The sequence below is a fragment of the Canis lupus genome, chromosome 1 (genome assembly GCF_048164855.1).
Source record: "Canis lupus baileyi chromosome 1, mCanLup2.hap1, whole genome shotgun sequence".
NCBI lineage: Eukaryota > Metazoa > Chordata > Mammalia > Carnivora > Canidae > Canis > Canis lupus.
This window is the reverse complement of record NC_132838.1, coordinates 69,019,235-69,039,100: the sequence shown is the minus strand read 5'-3', so window position 1 is coordinate 69,039,100 and position 19,866 is coordinate 69,019,235. Positions and strand designations below refer to the sequence as shown.

Sequence of the window (19,866 nt, the reverse complement as noted above, 5' to 3'; positions counted from 1 at the left end):
CATCTCCACAGAACACCAGATTTAGATTTGGGGACACCGTTAATGTGGGCTGGCCATAGGGAATGTGTTCTCAGCAAATGGACTCTGATTGGAGGGAGGCGGAAATGGGTGCAGCTAATGATAGATTAAAGTTTAGCGGGAGTACAGGGAAAGGATGCTGTTGATTGGGTAATTGTTAAAAGAGGCTGTGGCATTTCAGCTGGAAGCCCTGTTAGGATGCCACAGACTAGACTGGGCCAGAAAGGACGAGACTCAGAATAAAAATGAGTGAGAATGGCTCATCCTCATGTTCCGGAGTTGGGGTTAAAAAGACTTTATGATTCTACAGGATCGAGAGGACTGACGGAGATGCTCGGTGGGGAGTCTGCTTCTCCTTCTTGCTCAGCCCCTCCCCCTATTCATGCTTTTGTGCTCTGTCTCTCAAATAAATAAAGTCTTAAAAAAAAAAGACTCCTGGGAAAAGATGATGGTGTTTTGCATTGCACTCTAGAATGGGATGATGGGATTGGGGCAAGAGAAAAGGGAGTATTACAAGTGTGGTCGGGAGAGACAATGAGATTGTCAAACGTGAGATGCATGAAGAACTTAAACAGAAATGAGATCTCTCAAGAAAGATTTCTTTCTTTTTTTTTTTTTTTTAAATTTTTTTTTTTATTTATGATAGTCACAGAGAGAGAGAGAGAGGCAGAGACACAGGCAGAGGGAGAAGCAGGCTCCATGCACCGGGAGCCCGACGTGGGATTCGATCCCGGGTCTCCAGGATCGCGCCCTGGGCCAAAGGCAGGCGCCAAGCTGCTGCGCCACCCAGGGATCCCTCAAGAAAGATTTCTTTGAAAGATGTATATTTGCAACGTATTTGCTTGGAGGTGACGGGTAAAGCCAACAGAGCCAAAAGAATCCTCTCGTGAGCACGTAGAGCCGAGAGAGGGCCAGGAACAGCCTTGACGTACCCGACCACTCAGGGATGCCAAGAAGAGGTGCCTTAGAACGAGCAGTTGGAACCAGTAAAGAGTAAAAATCGTACATGTCCAGGAAGACAGATTTTGCAAGAAATGGTCAACCATGTCAAATAATTGAGAGGAGTGGACCAGACAGAGACCGAGTAGAAACCATTGAAGCTCAAGCTGACACGTTCAGCGCTGGCTGACCCTCTGGAGAGCGAGCGGCTTTGGAGTTTGGGGAACAGAGGCCTGCTGCGGGGGGGCCAAGACATTCACAGGAGCTGGAAGCTGGGAATTTAGTTGGGGCTGTTGGGGAGGGCCAAAAAAATAAGGTTTCTTTTTTTTTTTCTTTAATTTGATATTTTGCAAAGGGGAGGAAGCTTGACCACAAAATAGTTTTCACCCATGATTCCTAATACCTGATATGCCTGTATTTATTTCTTTAGTGAATTCAAGAGCACCCTGGCTCCTGTTATCTAAAATATCACTCAAAATAACTGAGTAGCTTTTGAAGAAAATTAACCATGATGAAGGTGAAAAAAACCCTAAGAATGTTGTTTGTCCTTAAGAGATGGTTTTTGTGATTTTTAAATTTAAAGACTCTTTCCTAACTTTAAGGCCAATGATTTCTCTGACTTTATTTCACTTTGTTTTTCAGTACAGTTGATCCACACTGCTCCATTTGTTTCAGGTGTGCAACAGAGGGATTCAGCATCTCAGCACCTTACGCTCTGCTCACCCTAACTCTGGCCAACATCTGTCACCTTGGGTGCTGTTGGAATACCCCTGCCTATGTTCTCTGTGCTGCACCTTTTGTTCCCAGGACTTCTTCATTTTGAACCTGGAAGCCGGTATCTCCCAGCCCCTCACCCATTTTGCCTATCTTCTGCCTCCGCATCCCCTCTGGTAACCATGAGTTTGTTCTCTGTGTCAATCGATCTGATTATAAGCTCGTTTGGAAGCTGGTGTTAAAGAGGCTGATAATTTATATTGAAGTCTGTTCCACGTTAGCAGCTCTTCGAAAATACCCTGGATTGGGAGATAGCATTCTGTCTCTCACGGCTCTTCTGCGTTGCTGCACATAGAGTCATTGCTCTGCCCACTATAATGTGTATGGCGAAGCCTGGGAAACATATAATAGGAAATTATATATATATATAAATATATATATATACTTAATATATATTATACACACACACATATATAACAAAATCTGGGAAATATAGGAATTTGGAAAATACAATGCTATATGAAGCAAGATTAAGACACGTGTTATAAACTTAATTTCCAAATCTTAATTTCAAGAGGTAAACAGTGCACTGAAGTGCTATGTGATTCTGTTCAAGTTTTTTTCTCACCCTCTAAAATGATTTTTACAAAGCACTGCCTGTTTTTAAGTGGAAATCTAACATTTTTATTATAAGCTTAACTAATTGCAAAGGGATTCTAATACTTTAACATGTTTCAGGTGAAATTTAATGCCGTAGTGATTTGCTACTATTATCTTTTTTTTAAAAAAATGCATGAAATCTCTTTGTTCATAGCAAGAAATTTTATACTGTTGCTTTTTTCCTATTTCCATTGTACTTCCTCCTTAGAAATTTATCCTAATGTAATATATTCAGTGACACAGGTTGATTACATTTCTCTGCAGCACGATAAATATATATTAAAGTAATAGTTGATAAAACAACGAAATATAAATCTTAATAAAGTTAATACATATTTTCAATTTTATTAAAAATGGAGTTCTTCCCTTCTATTCCCTTTCACAATTATTTATATTCCCCAAATGAATGAGACCATATAATGTTTGTCCTTCTCCAATTGACTTATTTCACTCAGCATCATACCCTCCAGGTCCATCCACGTTGAAGCAAATGGTAGGTATTTGTCATTTCTAATGGCGGACTAATATTCCATTGTATACATAGAAAATATCAGAAAGGGAGACAGAACATGAGACTCCTAACTCTGGGAAGGAGTGGTGGAAGGGGAGGAGGGCGGGGGTGGGTGGGGGTGAATGGGTGACGGGCACCGAGGGGGGCACTTGACGGGATGAGCACTGGGTGTTATTCTGTATGTTGGCAAATTGAACACCAATAAAAAATAAATTTATTATTAAAAAAAAACACTAATAGACCACTAAAAAAAAATGGAGTTCTTAGTGAGATAGGGTTTTTAGTTTTTTCTAAACTACCAATGGATAGATATAACTTATTCCTAATAAATCTAGCCTCAATTCTACTTCTATTTTTTATTTATGTGTGTATGACACATATGACATATATAAATATGTAGACACTGAAAAACTTGTAAACATACGCATGTAAATCAGAATTTTAAAACTTAGTTATAGCAGTGAAACAGTTCTTTAAACTCCTTTAAAGTTCATCATATGCCAAAAATCACTGTGATCTATGACCAAAATTATTTGTGATCTACCAGCTAATTGGTCCTTCTTCATGACTGTTGAAAGCAAACAATTTGAGACAATTTGACTCATATACAGACTTGTTAACTCAGCTGCTACAGTAATTCATTTTGTCATTTTCTGAGAAGTGTGCTGGAAAATGATTACTGACTCAAAGAGGAGTATAAAAATATTTGAAGTTCTTGTACAGATTGTAAAATAGCTTTTTAGGAAACTTGTACTTATTTATACTCCTATCAATGCAATTTTGTGATAATGTCTTCTCAGTGTCACCATTTTCTTTGACATTCATTGATTTCATGGGTGAATAAATTATACTTTTCTGCTTTAGTTTAAATTTTGTGGTTGATTATGATTCTAATTATGTTTCATATGTTGTGAATTCACAAAATCAGGAAAGGTAGCTCCATAGTCTTTGTTCATTACAAAGATAGTTGTGTGTATATTGATATTTAACCTTACTTAGGATATTTAGATATAATATTTCTGTATTGAATGAGTATAAATGTGTGGTAAATACTTAATATCAATGCCATAGAAGGGCACCTGGCCCATGGTAAGTAATATGAATGTCATCGGCATTGGCATCATCATTATCACCAATGGAAGATGTTTTCCTTAGTTTGGCTTTAAATAATTTTATTTATTTATTTATTTATTTTTATTATTTTTTAGCTTTTTATTTTTTAATTTTTATTTATTTATGATAGTCACACAGAGAGAGAGAGGCAGAGACACAGGCAGAGGGAGAAGCAGGCTCCATGCACCGGAAGCCTGACGTGGGACTCGATCCTAGGTCTCCAGGATCGCTCCCCGGGCCAAAGGCAGGCGCTAAACCGCTGTGCCACCCAGGGATCCCCAATAATTTGATTTTTCTTAAACATAAAACTTCTTTTTTTCCATTTTGTTTTATCTAGGTGTTCTCGAGTTCTTATGAATGGGTGGGCATTATTTAATAAAGAAGGCTTCCTTAGAAACATAGACCATCCATCCTTAGGAAGATAGTGTTTAGAATAATGTTATTCTCACCATCTCATTTAACTTGTTGATTTGAATGTAGGAACTGCTAGAGATGAGAAATTCCCTTTCAGCCAATTTTCATTTAACTTGAGGTTTCCTGACTATCCGTTGTTTTCTACAAAGTTAGACAATATTTAAAACTGGGGCATCCTATGTCAAAAATATATCCAAATAAACTTGTGGGCCGAGGAGTGATAGTCAGATTTTAACCACTGCTGTGGCATGGACCCTGACCTGGCCAAATGGAATTTCACTGCAGATCTGGTTTTGCCCTGGACCAGTGTGTATCCACAGAAAATTGCACCCAACAAGGATTAGGAGGCATTTGAGTATTTGGAAACTGGAATATATATTTGAGATGTAAAAGTGGTTTCTTCATTTTTATACCAACATGTATTTAAGTACAAGGTTTATCTAAGTGCAATTTTTATGGAGCTTTCAGTTATTTGGTTAGGGAACAGAGGCAGCTAGTAATAAGGAATAAGGAAAATGAACTTCTCTAGATAAATACAATCACTAAGATTCCAGAGATATAGGGTTAGCGCATAAAAAATTAGCAAAACACACAAACACCAAAAAAACCTTTCAGTTTCAGGACATCTGATCATTCTGGAACGAGGATCCTTTGGCATCTGACCTCAGACTGTAAGAAGAACTTGCACTTCTGAAAGGACGCATAGGTAGCCAATGACCTCCAAGGATGGTACGTACGACAATGAAGATTTGGGAGAAACGTTAGTTCAAGTTTAAAATGTAAAATGTATCATCCTTGGCCTGAACCTGATGTAGGAACTTAGCAGACGCTATGTAGATTGTTCCGTGAAGACAAACACCCAGTGATCTGTTGTGGCCAAAAGCAAACTGAGCAGTTGGGCTTATCCAGTACAAAAAACCCCAGCGGAGACTATAGTCCATGGAGCTGTGGTAGGACCAACCCTACGTGGCGTCTGGGTGCAGAAAATGTGACCATTGGTGCGACTGTGCTTTCCAAACTGTGCACACCATCTGGGACTATTAGCTCTGCTGGTGGCCGTGGTGATGATGCTGTTGCAGTGTGACCAGCGCACGTCTACACTGGGGTTTGCGGTGACGGCATCCTCCATGGAAAAGGTCATGATTCTCCAGCTCAAGAATATGAAGACCAAGGGGTGCAAGCATCACGAATCATCAGGCAGTGTGAACTGTGTCCTGGTGCATGTGGAGTGAGCAGTGAGAGTTGGAGGATGTAATGTGTCCATGAGGGAGACTGTCAGCACGTTCGCGCAGAGGCTGCTGCTTGTCACCCGGTGTCTGCAGCGTTCAATGCGGTGACTGGCAAATGGAAGGCGACCCGTGAAGGTCTGTGGCTCCTGGAGCCCTGGGGCTCACGCACACGAGATGTGGGGAGGATTCTGAAAAGGATTCACGGAAGGCAGGCGGGCTTGGCCGCAGCAGAGGTGTAATTCACTTCAAGAAGCTGGCGTCTTGGGGGATCCCTGGGTGGCGCAGCGGTTTGGCGCCTGCCTTTGGCCCAGGGCGCGATTCTGGAGACCTGAAATCGAGTCCCATGTCGGGCTCCTGGCATGGAGCCTGCTTCTCCCTCCTCCTATGTCTCTGCCTCTCTCTATGTCTACCATAAATAAATAAATAACTCTTTAAAAAAAAAAAAAGAAGCTGGCGTCTTTGCCAGGTTTAAAGCTGCCATCGGGGAAGATGCCCAGATGGGCCCTTCAGGCGGCCGCAGGACTCTGGGCCACGCGAGGGGAGGCTTTGTCCCGGGGTGGCCGTGTTCATGGTTTCCGTGCTCAGGGACAGGCAATGTGCTCAAGCATCAGCAAGATCCAGAGGATGTTAGTGGCGCCCCCTGGGTGCTGACTGCACCAGGCCATGCGCCGCGGGTTTTACACACATCGCTGTGTCAGCGTCGTGCCGCATCTGGGCGGCAGATACTTCTATCTCCTGTTTTCCTGGTGAGGAGCCTTCTCCCACCAGGTCAACTAAGGGGCTGCAGCAGGCTCACCGACCGCAGAGCACACCCTGCTCCCCACAGGCCCGCACGTCCACAAACCAACCCAGGAGGTAAAGCCCAAGCGCCGGGGACTGCGTGGCTTCGGGCATGGAGGGGGCCGTCCCCAGGAGACGGTGGGTGGCAGGCCACGACCGTGGGGCCCGGGGCTCCAAGGGCCCGAGTCATTGTCACCCTGTGACTCTACGTAGGGGTTGGTGCATCAGCCGCCACTAACGCAATGATGAAGCCCTGGTGGTATTTCTAAGGTAGTAGTGCTGGGACTTCAGGTGCCTGGCTGGGGTTCAGAGACTCACGCGCCCAGGTCCGGGCCCGCGGCCTTCCTGCCCTGTCCACACGTTTCCTGGTGAGGAAGCGGCCCACGCCAGAGAAGCCCCACCCTGGACGTCCCCAGCCCGGCATCACCTTGTAACCCTGCTAGGCTGCCACCCCTTAAGCTTACCGCCACAGAGGACTTGCCATCTGGGAGTCTGACCACGCGGCCTGACCAGCTCCCACGCCGGGGCCTGGAGGGCCATGTCTGGTTTCTTCGTCCAACAGGCAGACCGCAGAAAAAGGGCGTCCCAGCCCGAGGAGATGGTGAGGAGGCTGGGAGAAGGGACGTGGCAGGCAGGAGTGGTGTGGTGTGGGGAGCAGGGGGCAGGAGGGCAGAGGGCGCTGGGCACTCGGGGACCCTACTGAATCTCCAGTTTCCCGTCACCCAGGCTGTCGGTGGTGGGAGCCTTGCCACGCACGTCTCAGGGGACCAAGAGGTGACACTTGAGATGCACTTGGATGGAGTTTATCCTTGGGTTTTGGAATTTAGACCAACTATCCTCTCGTTAGTCTCCACACCAGATTGGGGTTGTATCTGGAACACCCTGATCCAGCCGTGGGGACTGAGCAGAGAGAGGGAAGGATGTTCAAAACCAGAGCAGTCGACGGGGAGCTGCAATCTTTTCTGTAGGTTGACACCTAATCAACCCTGTCTAGTCTGCCCGAGACATGCCGTCCTTCTTCGTTGTCAAAGTTGCTAAGTCCCTCTTCTGACGGCCACTCCAGGGGCTGCTCCAAGGTCCTTGGCTGGGCTGAGGCCACAGGACTTCTTTCCCATGGGAGCCAATGCCCTGGATCCAGCCAGGGGTCAGGGGCCTCAGAAGAGGAGGAGGACAGGCCAGTGACTCTTCCGTCCCCGACCTCCGATGCTGCCGGGTCTTGGGGACATCATGTTCTTTGTCTCATCCTTGACTGACACGTACCCCTTGGCTTCCAGGGACTTAGATTATCTTTTAATTCTGTGTTCCTGACCCCCGGCCACCTGAAAGCCGCCAGCCGGGCTCTCCGAGCCTGGGTAGCATCCGCTGGGCGTCCGCAGGATTCCGCCGCTGGACCATGGCAGGTGGGCCGCGTTCAGGTGCCGCTTGTCCGCGCCCCACCGACGCCCTGGAGGAGCCCGCGGAGGGCTTCCTGGCAGGTCCGTGTAGGGGGTGAGCGCACCTGCGGCTCCACGGGGGGCGGGGGCTGCAGCCCCGCGGGTCCAGCCGCTGTGGCCTCCTACCCTCCCGCGCGTGTTGCGTGTCATATTCCTGGTGACCGCGGCTGACCCCCGGGAGCTGAGCTTCCCAGCGCAATGGCCCGGCCACTGCCCCTAGGCTCCCCACCCCACCCCCCGCACCTGCTTGCCCTTGGCTAACACACCTGGGCCGCACCGGCTCTGCCCTCTTCGCTGGCGCCGCAGGCCAGTGAGCTGGGTCTCGGGTGCAGACGACCCGGCCTGGCCCCCAGCCCTCGCGGCGCTGCCCTCGCTGCTCTCGCTGCCCCCGCTGCCGCCTCCCTAACCTTCCCGGATCCTCTGCGGTCCCTGGAAAGGTGCCGAACTGACAGACGCGAAAGGAAAGGGGTGACAGCCGCACCTGTGGGCGCTTCCCCCGGAACGTGCTGCAGGGCCTGGCAGTCTGCACCTTCGCTACGAGGCCCTCGGCTCCCCGAAAGGTCCGCCCGCAGCCCGCGAGTGACTGAGGCCCGACCGAAGCCCCGCGTGCCCCGCCCACGCTGCTGCACGCCACACGGCCGTCGCTCGTTGCGTGGGGACGTGACAAGAAACACCGGAGAACCCTCCACCTTGTTCGTTTTCGTAACATCTGTTGTTCCGCAGCCAAGCGGCCCTGCGGCACCTGTGCCTCCTCGTGGTCTCCTTCCGCGGAGCTGTGCGCACGGCCCCGACGCACGACGACGCACGCATGCCCCCTCCGTCCCTGTCGGCCGCGCCGTCCTGCGTGGTCTCCTTCCGCGGAGCTGCGTGCACGGCCCGACCCACGGAGACGCACAGAAGCCCTCCCCCCCTCGTCCCCCCTTGGCCGCGCCGTCCCGCGTGGTCTCCTTCCGGGAGCTGTGCGCACGGCCCGACGCACGAGGACGCACGGATGCCAGCCCCCTCGCCACCCCCCCCCCCCCGCCCCCGGCCCGCGCCCCTGCTTTGCTGCTCTGTAGTCCCCCGCGCCGGCTGCGACCGAGCGTATGTCCTGTTCAGGAGCGTCTTCACTCTCCGTGTCGGGGCCTCGGCGCTGATGTCGACGCAGCATCACGACGGGAGGCGACAGGTGCGCCTAGCCCGGCCTTGCGCGGCCCGCGGTGGGTCCCTGCGGTCGGCAGCCGCTGCCCCCTGGGCCCTGCGCCTCTCCCCGCTGGTCGCCTCGCGTCCTCACGCCCTCGCCCTCCCCACATCATCACGGGAGTGAGGTGCTTTGAAGGGTAAATGTGATCAGGCTACTTCCCGGGGGGGTCCCCTCAGTGGGGTCCCCCCTCCCGTGGAACCCAGTCCGCGATCCCGGCTGCGGCCTTGGGACTCCCCAGGTGTCCGCCCTGACCCCCGGCCCAGCCCCCAGCTCCGGGGCGCCTCTCCCGCCTCCAGCGCGTGCGTCCCCGTAGGCAGCCCACCGTGCGCGTGTCGCGGTACCTGGACAAGCGCCTGGGCTCCTGCGTGGCCCCGGCCACCCCTCGTCCCCCCGCGGTGCTCCCCACGCCAGCCCGTCCTCGTGTTGAGGCTGAGCTACGGCTCCAAAGATGGACGCGAGAACGTTGCTTCGGACAACAGCAGCAACAACAAAGACTTTGCAGAGATGGGTAAGGATCTTGACGTGGGGAGATTCTCGGGGACCACCTGGCTTGGCCCTGATGCATCACAAGACTCTGCGAGAGGAGGCGGGAGACGGAAGCAAGTGGTAGAAGATGTGACAAGACAAGCAAGAGGTTGCAGTGACAAGGAAGGGGCCAGGAGCCAAAAATAGGCCCGAAGACTTCTCCCCGAACCTTCTAGAAGGAACATAGCCATGCTGGCACCTTGACTTTAAACTTCTGAGCTCCGGTGCTGTAAGAGAATGAACTCGTGTTGTCCTGTGCTACGAAGCTTATGGAAGTTAGAGTAGCACACCACACGCGCGACCTTCAAAGGCCTTCATAAGCCAGCCACACAAGCCATTCATTCCACGAATGATGGAGGACTCCTTAGGATGCTGCCCTTATGGCCTTTATATTAAAATAGAAGGAGACAGAATGTAAACAGTAAATGTGAGAATTGTAAATGCTGTGTACTTAGAGGAAAACAGGAACAGGAGAGGAATTGTAATTTTGAATAAGGTAGTCAACATGGGGACTCAGTGAGAAAATGAGTAACGGGAAGGGACTAGATGCATGGACACAGGGAAGGGCGTCCTCCAGGGAGGGAGACAGGCCAGTGCCAGAGCTGTGAAAAGAGAGACACCTGGTGTGTTTGCGGAACGCTGAGAAGCCAGTGTGGCTGAGACAAGGTGAGCCCGAGTGGGGAGTAGTAGGGTCGTGGGGTCAGAGAACAATAGCCGAGCCAATTATGTAAGCTATTTCCTGCATAAAGTGGGTTAGTCTTGAAGAGTTTTGAATAGAGCCGTAAGATGCACTGAAGGGGTATCTGGGTGGCCCAGCCTGTTGGGCGGCAGACTCTTGATTTCAGCTTAGGGTCTCAGCTCAGAACTCGCAGTTGTGAGTTCAAGCCCTGCGTCAAGCTCCATGCTGGATGTGGAGACTACTTGTTAAAAAATGCACTGAGGGAGATTTTTGAAAGAATCCCTCTGTTGCTGTTTTGAAAATAAATCCGGAGTTGGGGTAGGGATGGCGATAAGAAGGATGAAAGCAGAGATATGAGAAGGCTGTTGTAACAACCCAGGCAAGAGATACTGTTGGCTCAGACCCAAATGGTGCCTGTGGGGTCAGTGAGCAGAGAGAAGATTCTAAATACGCTTTAAAAGGTGAGGCCAACAAGATTCCCTGCCAGAATGGATGTGGAAGTCCAACGCCAAAGTATTTTGTCTCGCGAAGGGGGAGTAGTAGGCTTAGCACGGATGGGGAAAGCTGAGTAAGTAGGACTGGGGCCAAAGATCAGGAGTTCAGCTTGGGGCTTGCTAAGTTTGGGTCCAATTAGACATCCAAGTGAGGAGCAGTTGGATATTAAAGTCTGTCCATCAAGAGAGTCTGGACAGTCGTTGACAGCGTCGATGGCATTTAAATGATCAAGCGAATGAGAGACATAGAGATGGAAGCAAGCCAGGGGCTACCCCGTGCCAATGAGAGTACAAGAAATGAGGGGTGACTGGGAAGCCTAAGTCAGAAATACTGCAACATGTGTAGGAAAAAATAACAGTTTACCTTAGAAAATCAGGTGTCTATTGCTTTGGGTGGTGCAATTGGTCAAGCATCCGACTCTTGGTTTTGGCTCAGGTTGTGATCTCAGGGTCATGAGATCAAGCCCCACACAGTGCTCTGCACTCAGCTCGGAGTCTGCTTCAGATTCTCTCCCTTTCCCGTTGCCCCTCTCCCTCTCTAAAATAAAATAAATAAATCTTAAAAAAAGGAAAATTTTCTATTTTTACATGGAGGAAAATATTTTCTGTAAAAAAATCCACATTTTTACCTCAAATTTTCCAGATTTTCTTCTTTTCTTAGTTAACTCTAACAAAATGCAATATAATGAGTCTAAGTATCAGTATTTGCATTTGTTTTTCTTGTACTTAGAGCAGCAGTATCATTTTCCAGAGCCCCATAAATCTCCACACATTGTCACTGAAGATATCTCTTCCTTAAGAAGTGAAGAATTGGGGGCACCTGGCTGGCTCAGTCAGTAGAGCATGTGGCTTTTGATCTGGGTTTGAGCCCTTTGGTTGTAGAGCTTACTTTTAAAAAAGGGGTGAAAAATCAATATGGTGACTAGAAACAACAATTTTTCGGGTTAGAAAATGGGATTCCCAAGCACATGTGTTGTAGTCTCCTCCCTCAGCTGACAGGTTGTCCTACTCTGCTCTTTTTGCTGGAATTGGATGACAGACTTAACAGGCATTTGCCCCGTTGTATTTTTTGAAATCCTTTCATATATGATCTCATTTATTCCTTACAATAGTCTTAGGAAGCAGATAATATTATTCTCATTTACAGATAAGGAAACTCAAGGAGGAAAAGCAATTTATTCATAGTCACTAGCAAATTTTGGACTTGACTCAAACTTAGAACCCCTACTCATTTCCTAGTTAATTAGGATGCACAAGAACCTTTAAATTATTAAGTTTTTTTTTATTTTTTTAAATATCACTTCAGGGTTAGAAAGAAGGTAAAGAACATTTTCTGGGCTTATTAGAAATGGTTTACTAGCTATTAGGCTGTGTAAGGTTGTATAAAATCTAAAGAAAATGGAGGTATTATAAATTTCTCATAAGAAATTGCTCTTTCTTAGTTCTTGTGTGCTTCTTTCTTGCAAAAATTACTTAACCTATAGGGCCTAACTCTTCTTTGATTGTTCCAAAGCTGCCTTGAGATTGGTCCTAATCAGAAAGCACCATGTAATGGCCATCGAAGACTGGTTATGTGCCCTGGCTTACTAAAATGAGGCTGGCAATCATCCCCATTTTTCCATTTTATCTGAACGTTCCTGGCACTCTTCTCTCTCCTGTTTTCTGAAGTCAGTACCATGTGACTGTGAATTGAAAAGCAGTATCTTAGGAATTCTCGGATAGATTATACTAGTACTGTGAGAAGGAGAATAAGCGTACTGGAAGTGGGTGATACCATTATTGTTATAAACAAGTTAGCATGGGGGTTGATTATTTGCTGCCATTGATGAAAAGTTTGGCTTTAGGAGGATGAAGAGACTGCCTTAGAGTATTGAAAGAAAGGGGAGGCTCTGGGGAGTAAAAGGGACAGACAGATAAAGGAGGCCTGATGGCTGGGAACCCAATATATGGAAAGGTAAAGAGTGACTCCAGAAGGTGGTGGGGATATGGAAATTATGCTTATCAGTAAGATAAATGCATGAGTGGAGATGAACTACTATACCCCACGTGACAGCATCTAGGGATATTTAGTTAGATGCTTCCATGTGAAAGGAACAAGACGTCAGAGTTTGGTGACCATGTGACTCAGGAATAACCATTAAAGAGAACAATTTGGTAGCAGTTAGCTGGGGGGGGGGCACTTGGAAACTCAGAGAGCTAAGATGGAAGGTTTTCTGACTCCTGTTCTGACGTCCACTGCCCAAATATATAGCGTTATATCCAGGGTATGTGTTTTCAGAGATACCATTGCTTTAGGATAATCAATGTGCCCAACCTAAATAAAGTAGTATATTCTTGAAAGCACTAAATGGACACTTTAGGACACTTTCAGTCACCAAGGAGCCTATACCACTTTTATTGTTTTTCTTAGGTTTATCTATGACTGAAAATAATAGAAAACTGAGATTTGCTCAGGTTGGGCTGGAAGGTAGTGGAAGAACATAATAGTAGGCTATTCTAATTTCTATTAAAAGTGTACTCGAAGGGGCAGGGAACCAAACTTTTAAGAAGCTTTAAATCTAATATTTGGGAGAACACTGATTTAGGAATTAGAAGGCAGCTTACTACTGATCATTAGTTCGATGATTATGCTGAGCAAGTCATTGATTTTATTTTTTCCATCTGTAAAATGTGGCTAATAAGCCTAGGTCGACGAGTGCACGCATTCAACAGACGTTTCTTGGGCAGCTACCCGATGCCGGGCCCACACTCGCCTCTAGTGGTGCGCAGCAGTCTCTGCCCACACAGACTTCAGGGCTGGCTGAAGGTTGGCACTGTTGTCAAGAGTAAACAGGTTTACGAGAGGCCTGTTGGACGCCCCTGCACGCGGTAGAGCACCAGGTGAGTGTGAGGTAGTAGTATTTCTGTCCATGAGCACTCACTGGGCCCCGACTGTGGCGGGCCCTGCACACAGCAGAGTGTTAAGCCGTTGCGCACGATCTGTAGTCTTACTCTGCTTCTAATTTTTCTTTCTGTGAAGTGTTTGTGTTTCTAGGCATAACTTCCTTGAAAACAAAGACATGCTAACAAGCAATTAGAATTTCACACCCACACCGTGCCCTATTATTCATTAGCTTTTCTTTCTTTTTCTATTATTTTGAAAATACTGGAGCTGAAGGAGAGGAACTGCCAGGAGGAAGTGCCAGGCAGGCACTGCAGCTGCCACGTGCAGAAGGGCAGAAGTGCACAAGCCACACGCAACTGTGGGTAGATTTTGAAGGTACAACAAATAGGGTTTTCTGATGGGCTGAATACGAAGTGGGGGAGAAACAGAAAGATTTAAGAATGGCTCCAGAGATTTTTGGCTTGGAATCTGGGAGGATGTGTTTGCTATCGTTTAACACAGGGAAGCCTTCAGGGAGAGAAGGTTGGGAATAGATTGGTAGAAATCCTGTTTGAGTCTGGAATATGCTATGTTGGAGACGTCCGTGATCTTCCAGGTGGAGATAGTACTTAGGCAGTGAAGACCTGCGAATCTGAAATTCGGAAGAGAGGTCTGGGTTGAGGGTGAATGTGAGTCACCAGCATCTGTACAGCCAGGAGGCGGAGTGTGATCACCCAGGGGACAGGAAAGCATTGAGAAGACAGGAGAGCCAAAGACAGGCCCAGAGCGCTCCCGCTTTTAGGAAGCCAAGGAGAAAAGAAAGGGAGAGACAGGAAGGAAATCCAGAGGGAGGCTCCCTACAGCAGGACGGAGAAGTCTGTCGACGGTGATACCCTGTCACGTCACCTACCAAATGCTGTTGACAGGAGGGACTGACAGTTGATCATCGAACTTCAACTTTTGGACAGGGAGCTCTTAGGTGATCCTGGTGCAGGGGATGCAGTGGGATGGCAGGGAGGGCAGCTCTACGGGGAAGCGGGGAAGCGCTGGAGGTGCGTGAAAACACTCCTGGGGCCTGGGGGCACCGCTGGGAGGAGAAGCCCTGGCCAGCGAAGTCTTTGGTTTTAGACACGCGAGAAGTAACAAAGGAAATGACGCAGGGGAGGGAAACGGAAGCCCCAGGTGGAGAGAATCATGGGCACTGTATTCCCGGGCAATGACGGGAGAAGTGATGTGGGGGCCAGGAGAGGAGGCCGCGAGCTCCTGGGGAGGAGGAGGGAGAGGGGGGACCTGTGTACCTGCAGCTGCACCAGGTGGGACGCCTCCCCTTGGGCCCTTGAGCAGGAGAGAAAGGTGAAGAGCCTCGTGGCTGGAGGTGAGGTGAATTGGGGGCCGACGGGAATCTAATGGGCAGGAAAGTGAAGCTTGTGTTTGTAGCATTGCCAAGGCCAAGGCCAGGGCTCAGTGCAGATCCTGTGGAGACTGGAGGAGCCAGGTGCTGTTCCATGCTCCCGAATGAATGAATTTCAAGTAGAGAAACACAGCTGCGCTCTGCACCTTTGGTGGCTGCTGGTGAAACCGAACCCCGGCAGGCATTTCTGCTCTTGGACAAAAGTCCACCGGTTGCTCCATATTTATGCTTAGATTTTAATTTTTCAGACAAATTACTCTTTCTTTTTAGCCGAGATTAAAGATACTTGACACAACCACGAGGAGACCTATATGCACCTCCACGTTTATTGCAGGATGCTGTGCAATAGCCGAGATTCGGGAAGAACCGACGTGCCCGTGAGTGGAAGGATGGATGAAGATGTGGTGTAGACACACCACGGACTATCACCAGGCATAAAAAAGAATGAACTCTTGCTATTTGTGACAACATAAATGGCCCTAGAGAAAGACAAATCCCGTATTAGTTCACATACATGTGAAATCTAAAACAAATGTAAAGACAAGACAGAAACAGACTCCAAAGACATAGGCAACAAACTGTTGGCCGCCCAAGTGGAGAAGAGTTGGGAGGCAGGCACAGTAGGTGAAGCAGATGAAGAGGTACAAAGTTCCAGTTATAAAATCAATAAGTCGTGGGGATGTGATGTTAGAGCCAGGGGAATACAGTCAATAACACGGTAATAACTTTGTGTGGCGACAGATGGTAACTAGACTTACTGTGGGGCTCCCTCTGTAATGTATACAAATATCAAGTCACGATGATGTACACCTGAGGCTAAACAAAAGTTACCCACGACTATGGGAATAATTAGAGCATCTTTTTATTTGGGCCAAGGAGATAAAGGCTGCGAGGGGAATCAGATCAGATACAATCGGGGTATTTCTTCAGAACCTCTAGCTGTAATGTCTTACTTACCTACGGGCTATTAGACTAGAGTCTTACTGTGCATTTCTTTTATTTATAGTCATCACGGGAAGTCAATTTGTCACTCCTCCGGTCAGCCAGTGGAAGATTACATAAGGAGCGCCGGCTTGCTGTGTGCTGCCCAAGAGATGGATTATCGTGTCAAAATCAGGCTACCACGGTTGTGATGCTGTCCAGTGCAATTCAGAAATTCCTGACTGACCTTCACATTACAAACAGATTTCTGCTGTTTCTCAGCATGATTTTCCAGGACTTTCACTAACTTGGCAATTTGCACTATTGATCAAGTCAGAGTTCTAGTCAAGTATGTGCTACAAAATACCAAGTTGTGGGTTTTTTTTTTAAAGGTCAACGAACAAGTTGTACCTTAGTACATTTCATACAGAAATTGAAGTGATTCTTCTTACTTACCTGCCTTAGGTGTGTCTAAGATGGGCAAGGATGTAGGGCAACTCGGGAGTGAGGAAGGTAGGAGTCGTCGGGGCCCAGCATTCAATGGGTTTAAACCAGTGATCACCGTTTACTGAGAGTAGCCGATGGACGCGAGGATGTTGTTAGGAAGGAGGTTGGGCATGTGGGGCAGAAATGCCCCTGGTGAGGCAGCTTTTCTTTCCGTAAAGCACTGAGGTCCCCCTCTGCTCCCTCCCACAGAGGGATTGTATCAGTCAGTGTCCAACAGGAAACAGAAAATACCAAAAAATTGAATGAAGTTGAACATAAAAAAGTAACGGGATTTCAGTCATGGGGGATTGGCAAATGCAAGCCAAAAGAATTTAGACAAACACAAGACTAGCGATATAGGCGGAGCCATTAGCCCTGGCCCTGAAGTGGAGATGCGGACCTTCCAGGAGAGGGCCCAGCAGAGGCTCACTGGGTATGCGAGGTGCACAAAATATTCCCCTGGAGTGCTGGGAGATGCCATCCTCATAGAGGTGCCTCAGGACTCTGCAGATTGCAGTGGTCTGGGAAGGCTGGTTGAGGGGAGAAGCCATGTCCACCAGCCTTCTTCTCTGAAGTCTACCCCGGGGGTGTGTGGAGGGGAACTGTTTACGGAGAGGTGCTAAGCAGTGGCTCCCCCTGGGACACTGCTCCAGGGGAGGGGGTGCTGAGAGTCCAGTCCCAGTGAGAGACACTATCATGGACGCTCCTGAAAGGGGTGTGCGGGGCAAGCTGCCATAAATAGGGGTCACGTGCTGCTGGCCGAGAGGCGTTGCTGAGAAAATCGCACACTCTGCAGGGGCCCTACAAGCTCAGTACTGCAGGCCAGGCAGAGAGACCTCTCACTCATCCGAGATCCCTCTCGGCCATCAGATGTTGGGCCAACTGGCAATGGAGAGAGATTTGCAGAACTTAGCTCTGTTATTGCAGAGCATGGAAGAACACGTGGATTTGGAGCTGAGAGGTAATAAATCGATAACTCACATTGTGCTCTAGATGTCTCCCTATCACCTCTCATTCTCTGAATGAGGGAGACCCTGTGCTCCTTGCTTTCTGGAGAAAATCCTATTTAGACTAAAAACATTTGCTGCAAGGTGCCCTCTCTTGTGCTTCGAGCCTACTATGAGATTCAAAGTCTCTTAATGAAGAAAAAGACTTATTGTACAGCCCACCATGCCCTGCACATAAAACAATTACAGCTCGGTGCCAGGTGTCATTACTTTGGACAAGCCCTCACAACAATGCCTGGAGACTGATCTGAGGCTCTTGTAGAGAGCGGCAAGAAAGCAATTTAGAAAAGCAATAATAAAATGGATGGTGGCAGCCAAAGTCTATTCACAGGGAATTACCTTAAATATACTTGCCATTTTAGCTTTCTGGAGTGTTTCCTTTGTAATTACATGGAGGCCTCTCAGGGACTCTAGTTTCTTTATCAGCTCCTTCAAATTACATCTGAGAAGATGAGGCGGATAGTTATTTAGGTCAGCACAGTTTTCGTATTTATTTGTCTTCTGCGTATATTTCTTAACAAACAACACAAAAGAAAAAGGCACTCAGCGTTGACACAGAAAACCTGAAATCTAGCCTTTTTAAGAGGACTCTCGGCAATTGGAATCAAACCAGAACCTGTACTTCTTCATCTACTTGAGGAAGAGACCACTTCTTTGGCAGATGTGGTGGATTTGCTGGGTCGTCATTTTCTGAGCTGAAGAGCCTCCTCTCTGTGCTCCCGCCCCAGTATATTCACATGCCCGCAGGACAGGGCTTGACAGTAGTTACCACCCCAATAAGAAACCTGCATGGGCAGATGTTGGCTACAGCAGGAGGCCCCATGGCTCAGGCACCAGGTAACACCATGCCCCGGGAGGGCTCGGTAGGGGGCTGTCAGAACTGGAGCTGCTCGAGCCATGTGAATTGGGATCCTCTGGTCTGCACACGATGATTGACTTATTCGGCCCCTTTGCTTGCACTACTTACTCCTGAAGAGGATGACGAAGATAACCCAGAACGACGGCAGAAGAAGTAATTTCCTTTCTGCTTAGAAGAGAATTTGACTGGCATCTTTCAAACATGAACGAGAACCCATAAGGGAGTCGTGCAAAAATAATCAGCACATAGCAATGGACAAATGGTGGTCTTTAGCACTGAAAAGCATGATAAATTTTAATTTATATATAGATTCTATGAAAAAAGGCAATCAAAATGAAGAAAACAACAATGACAAAAAATGACGACCCTGTTGCCAGTTAATAGTAATTTTATTTTCTGATGTTTGTGGCTTTGTGAGCATTCTTTAAACCTGTAATGATTTCTTTTCTCATTCTGAAACAACAAATTTTCCTTATATGAATAAATGAATGTGAAATGAAAAGGAAATGAAAGGAAAGCGTGGAAGAGGGAAGGTTTTGGAGACATGGAAGGGACATCCACAGGAGTAAAGACAACAAAAAGAGGATTCTGGTAGGTTTTATAGCTATTTTTTTATTTAGAGCAATTATGTAATGGGAACTTTGACTAATTCTAGAGTTTAAATGTACACACAGGAGACCTTAAAGTCTCGAGAAAAAAAAATCATTGCATAAAAAAATGAAGTCTTTAGCACCTGTTCAACTCATCTCTAGGGAGATAATTCATTTAACAGAAACTGTAGTCTCAGATATCCAGCAGGATAACGCTAATCCTCAAGAGCTTTTGAGTGACGAGTAATCTGATACTGTATCCCTTATCACATTTTATTTTGCTACGAATTAGAGTGTGCTGATTTTTAAAAAGCTTACTGTATGCAAGACTCGAAATTATTATTATTATTACTATTATTATTTAGCAGGATGTGTTCAGGGACTAAGAATCAGCTGAGTTATTTTTAAAATTGCCTGGTACACATAGTCCCCGGCTGGTAGTGACCAAAGTCCATTACTATCGGACAGTCATACAATAGACCATTGTATTTATGTTTCCCTAGACTCAAGGCTACACAGGAAGAGTTTTCTGCCTTAGGAGCCGTGTCTCTCCGATCCTTGACTTTTCCATAACTGTTTGCTCTCCCTAGCTACCTCTGATAGTTGTTTGTTCAAGTCCCGCTGTGATATCATTACATGTTCCATGAAACTCGATCCCTTAGCAGAGTTGGTTATAGCACACCCTGTACCAGGAGAGGACGCAGAATCAGAAATGGACTGGCTCAGCTTCTCCTGCTGCATGAGCTGCTCCCCCAAAGGGAGGTAGCCTCACTGGGAGCCTGTAATAATCCAGGCCCCCAGGCTACTACTTCATAAATTACTATTTCTTCATGGTAAGCTTTTCTCTTCAGTTGCAATTTTCTCGGCTACTAGTGGTGACTACTTTTAATAACCAAAAAAAAGTAAATAAATAAATAAATAAAAGAGAGAGAGAGAAAGTGGGGCAATGACAGGGAAATAATAGAAGCAGGATCCAGAGCTTGAAATAATTTTAGGACAGCATTGCTGACTGTAAAACATGGTCTACTGAGTGGAGT

At 47.3% G+C, this 19,866-nt stretch overlaps 2 long non-coding RNA genes across 3 annotated transcripts in view; both read left to right on the top strand.

The window, feature by feature from the left end:
- Positions 1 to 1,285: 1,285 nt before the first annotated feature.
- LOC140637333 (uncharacterized) lies at positions 1,286 to 6,003 on the top strand. Its single transcript, XR_012034508.1, has 3 exons — positions 1,286 to 1,847; positions 2,787 to 2,824; positions 4,985 to 6,003. It is a non-coding gene; the product is annotated as an uncharacterized lncRNA (long non-coding RNA).
- Positions 6,004 to 9,445: 3,442 nt separating this feature from the next.
- Positions 9,446 to 19,866, top strand: part of LOC140637318 (uncharacterized) — a 62,798-nt gene continuing 52,377 nt past the window's right edge. The window contains exons 1-5 of one of the 2 annotated variants that reach the window (XR_012034496.1): positions 9,446 to 10,185; positions 13,375 to 13,572; positions 13,844 to 13,951; positions 15,301 to 15,607; positions 15,973 to 19,662. This is a non-coding gene — a long non-coding RNA (uncharacterized lncRNA). Of the gene's footprint in view, positions 10,186 to 13,374; positions 13,573 to 13,843; positions 13,952 to 15,300; positions 19,663 to 19,866 lie in introns of both variants that reach the window. The other variant, XR_012034497.1, reaches the window with a different exon arrangement.